This window comes from Gossypium arboreum, chromosome 11 (genome assembly GCF_025698485.1).
Source record: "Gossypium arboreum isolate Shixiya-1 chromosome 11, ASM2569848v2, whole genome shotgun sequence".
Classification (NCBI taxonomy): Eukaryota; Viridiplantae; Streptophyta; class Magnoliopsida; order Malvales; family Malvaceae; genus Gossypium; species Gossypium arboreum.
In genome coordinates this window covers 124,558,912-124,564,112 of record NC_069080.1, presented here as the reverse complement: position 1 = coordinate 124,564,112, position 5,201 = coordinate 124,558,912, and the positions used below count along the sequence as shown (strand labels likewise).

The 5,201-nt window shown below is 36.7% G+C and overlaps 1 non-coding gene across 1 annotated transcript; it reads right to left on the bottom strand.

Annotated features, from left to right (window-relative positions):
• Positions 1-1,217: 1,217 nt before the first annotated feature.
• On the bottom strand, positions 1,218-1,324 carry LOC128284894 (small nucleolar RNA R71). Its single transcript, XR_008275314.1, has one exon. It is a non-coding gene; the product is annotated as a small nucleolar RNA R71 (small nucleolar RNA).
• Positions 1,325-5,201: the final 3,877 nt, after the last annotated feature.

The following is a 5,201-nucleotide window of genomic DNA, read 5'->3' as shown; positions in this document are numbered from 1 at the left end:
GTGAAACCTAATAAGGGGATCTATAGATCGAGTTAATGCAACCCTAAGGAGCTAATTAGAAAGAGATTTCAATTATTCAACTTAAGGTTAGACATTGTTAGTCTTGAGAGGGATAATAATATAACTTCAGGATTTCTATAAAACAATTCAAATGAATAAATCATCCGATTCAGAGTCAAATAACAAGTGAAGTCTAGGTGGATTTTTCCTTAGGTATTGTCTTAATTTAATCATTTTTCCAAAAGTAATTCCCCAATTCTATTTTCTGTGAATTCTTAGTTTAGTTGGTTAGTTAGTTAAAACAAACCCCATTATTCTTAGGCTAGATAATAAAAAAAACAGTCATTACTAGTACTTTTAGTTCCTTCGGGTTCGACAATCCGATCTTGCTAAAGCTATACTACTGTTCGATAGGTACACTTGCCTTCATCGTGATAATAGTTAGTTTCAAGAACGATTCATTATAAATATTTAAAACTTGTCATCATGTGTCAAGTTTTTGGCTCCGTTGCTGGGGAACTAAGATATTAGGAACACTCGATTTTTATTACTTTAGCCATTTACTTTTACTGCAAGTTAAGTTTTATTCTAATTTTTATTACTAATTCTTCTTTTTCCCTTTTTCTGGTAGGTTCTTATAGTTTATGACTAGAAGAAACCCGTCCGGACCATTACTTTTTGATCGTGAGATCGATCGCACAGTTCATAGAAACCAAAGAGAAATAAAGAGAAGCTTAAGATACATAGAAGACGAGCAAGAGGACAATATTCAAACCGCAATCGAGGAGATGGTTGAAAACCAAGAAAATCTGCTACCTCCTGCAATTGCTGTTAATCAAAATCCTACTACATGCACTATGTATGATTATGCTAAACCTAATTTAACAGGAACTAAATCAAGCATAGTTAGACCTGCTATTGTTGCAAATAATTTTGAACTGAAACCTAACACAATTCAAATGATACAACAGTTTGTTCAGTTTGATGATTTGCAGGATGAGGATCCATATGCTCATTTGGAGAATTTCCTGGAATTCTGCGATACATTTAAAATCAATGGTGTTTCTAATAATGCTATACGTCTTCTGTTGTTTCCCTCTTCGTTAAGGAACAAAGCTAAACAGTGGTTGAACTCATTACCATGAGGGTCAATTACTACTTGGGAACAAATGACCAAAAAGTTCTTATTAAAATATTTTTCGCCAGCTAAAACGGCTAAATTACGTAATGATATCTCTTCTTTTGTGCAGATGGATTTAGAAACACTCTACGATGCATGGGAGAGATGCAAGGACCTTTTGAGAAGGTGCCCTCACCATGGGTTACCACTTTGGCTACAGGTTCAAACTTTTCATAATGGTCTGAATCCTTCGACTAAGCAGATGATTGATGCAGCCGCTGGAGGAACTATCAATAATAAGACACCTGAGGCGGCTTATGAATTTATTGAAGAGATGTCACTGAATAACTATCAGTGGCAAGTTATGAGAACAAAGCTGATGAAAGCAGCCAGTGTTTTCAACCTCGTTGCGGTTACTATGCTATCTAACCAAGTGCAACTCTTAAATAAAAAGATTGACGGTTTGCGTGGTTCTACTCAGGTACATCCAGTGATGAGGTGTGATTTGAATGGAGGAGGAGCATGCACAGAATATCAACCCTTCAACCTTAGCATCGAAGAGGAAGAAGTCCCAATATATGGGTAACAATAACTCTAGATCCCAAAATAACCCATATAGTAACACTTATAATGCAGGTTGGAGGAGCCATCCCAATTTCTCGTGGGGCGGTCAAGGAAATCAAAGGCCACAACATCCTCTGGGTTTTCAACAACCACCTTACCAGCAAGAAAAGAAGCCGAACCTTGAGGAGATGCTAACCAAATTCATCTCGGTGTCAGAAACTCGTTTTTAGAATAGTGAGACAGCACTCAAAAATCAACAAGCATCAATCCAGAGGCTCAAAACTCAGATTGGACAGCTCGGCAAGTTGATTTTCGAATGACCACAAGGTAGCCTGCCAAGCAACACTGAATCTAACCCAAATGAGCAACTCAACGTAATTTTCATTGAAGATGAGGAAGGGTTAGTGGCAAAACCAAGGCCAGAACTAGTGGTGAGTGAAGGTAAGAATGAGGTAGGCCAAAGTAAACAAAAATCAGTAAGTCTAGAATATAAACCTCGTGTACCATACCCCAATGCGACAAGGAAAGACCGCTCAGATGAACAATTTGGTAAATTCCTTAAACTTTTAAAAAAACTACATATTAACTTACCGTTTATTGAAGCACTTTCGCAAATGCCAAATGAAGTTAAATTTTTAAAGGAGCTTCTCGCAAATAAATGAAAGTTAGATGAAAGGTCGCATGTAGAGCTGAACGCGGTTTGCTCAGCCATTCTTCAGAATAAGCTACCCAACAAACTAAAAGATTCAGGAGTTTTATGATTCCTTGTCTATTTGGTAGTTTAGATGTTAATAATGCGTTGGCTGATCTAGGGGTTAGTATCAATGTTATGCCTTACAAATTGTTTAAACAACTAGGTCTAGGGAAATCCAAACAAACTAGGATGAGCATTCAAGTAGCAGATAAAACTCTCAGATTTTCTAGGGGTATTATTGAAGACGTACTCGTTAAAATTGACAAATTCATATTCCCAGTTGATTTTGTTGTTTTAGACATAGAAGAGGACAGTAATGTTCCTTTAATTTTGGGAAGGCCCTTTTTAGCAACTGCTAGAACAATTATTGACGTTGGCACAGGTGAACTCACACTTCGTGTAGGAGACGAAACAATCACCCTTCAAGCTCGCAACCCGAATAACACATTGAAAATTAAAGGTGATTGTACAAATTTTTCTACTCAAACTGATCATACGGTGCAACCTATTTTGTAGGAAATAAGTTCGAAGGATACATATAAGCCATGTTCAATCCACAACAAAGGATCTACACATGAAGAATGAATGTTACAAATCGAGGAGTTAGATGAATGGCTGGCATTTAAATCGAGAAAACACGATGAACCAAAACTACGCCAGAACGAGCTCAATGCCTCACCAAATCAACTTAAGGTTCGAGACAAAGTTTCATTAGATACCGCAGATCCTCACATTGATACTGCCAAACCGAATGAAGAAATCCCTCTCACGGTACTCAGCATTTTCCCATTTGGTACAGTCGAGGTAAGTCATCCCAAATTTGGCACTTTTAAGGGAAACAATACCCGCCTAAAACCTTATTTTGATGAGATTCATAGGAGGGATAAGGAGTATAAACTCCTCGAACCACCATGACCATTCAAAAGAGAGGTAAGTCGACCTTAGACTATAAATAAGCGCTTCTCGGGAGGCAACCTGAGCACTAACAATATTACTTTCTTTAATTTTAGTTTTTAAAATCTAAAATACTAACCAAATCATTGAACACAGGCTTTTCAGAACCACATGGTCAAGCACACGAGCGTGCCGTAGGCCGTGCACATACCACAGGATGCAACACGGCCGTAGATACGGTCGTGTGAAAATAGGGAAAAAATTTCTTCCCTAACACAGGATGCAATAAGTAGCCATAGCCGTGCGACATGGTCATGGGCAAAACTGCCAAAATAACACGGGCGTGCAACACGCCCGTGTTCTGAACCCGTGGGTAAACCTATCAATTTAACACGGGTGTGCACCTGTATACACAGGCGTGGGAGAAGCAAACGAAGATCGACACGGCCGTGCAACATGGCCGTGTACACCAATGCGCCTAATTTCAAAAATTACAAAATGCACGGGCTGAGCTTAGAGCACACGGACGTGCCCTACGGCCGTGTGCCCCAATTTCTCTATAAACACCTATTATTTATTTTATTTTATTTTATTTTTTTATCTCTATATTTTGAAATTATTTTTTATTATTTCCTTTTAATACTATTTTATCCTGAGTTTTTATAATTTTTATTCTTCGGCTATTTCATTACAAGTAATTATGTTCAGTATACCTCTTAAAGAGTTTCTAATTTTATCACAGTCAGAAAGAGCTCCAAAGCTCATCCTCAAATAGGAACTAAAAACTCCACTGGGAAAGGTTCTCCACGACTGCCATGTTCTGCTCGACCATGACCACAGCCAACTTGAGATATAATATTCTTTTGTCGCAGCATTCATGGAACCCAACCTCTACCACCACCGGAATATCCTCCTCCACTCTCACACCGATTATTCTCCAAAACACCAATTCAAATAGTTCATTCATCATTCAGAAAGTTTCACTTCTCTCCCTATCTTATTTTTATATTCTTTGCTATATATCTATCTTTGTACATTGAGGGCAATGTACATCTTAAGAGTGGAGGGTATTCATTTCACTATCAAAAAAATCCTTGAATGATTGCCTTATTCTCTTGAAAAGCTCTCATATCATGTTTAGGATAAATTCTGATTGATTTATGACTTTTATTGATATATCTTGAATTAAAACATATGCATTTATGCATTTATTGTTTAAACTTTAAGATATTAGGGAATCAAGCATAATAAGTTGATTTTTGAAGAATTAAAAACTTTTAGGTTGCCTCCCTAAGTTTAGGTATTTTCTTGAGTTGCAACTCACAAGTTTAAACATCAAAAAGCCATAATTTTGTGAGATTTTGGGCCTTTAGAGCATCTATTATTTCTTTCATGCTCACATTCATTATGATTGTGTTAGTATTTAATTGTTATTCTAGAACTTGCTTGATTATGCATGTCAAGACCACACCATTTGATTTGATATGTCAAAATGATAAAGGCACTTAGGTTTAACTCACTTACTCCACAAAAGCCTACCTTCATAATTAACCCTTAGTGAACCTCCTTGAGCCTAACAACCCATTCATTAATTTACCCTCAATATTAACCCATAACTCATTATTGTTGAAATCCCCTAAATTAATTTGACCCCTATTTTTGTCGAGATTTGAGTTGGAATAGTTGCTTAGCTATGTTTTATTCTATTTTGTAATTTGACTTGTTCTTAAAAAAAAAAACATGTATACATATTAGTAGTAGTGATCTTCTGAGCTTAAGAAGTTAAATTCCATATTCTGAGAAAAAGCTCTGTTGTACGCAATTGATAACTAGTCATTTTTCTAGTTAGGCAATTTTTCAATTCAATCTCGATTCTAACCCTTTCTTTCAGCTTGTGACCACACCCTTTAATCAAAGCGACGTTACAAC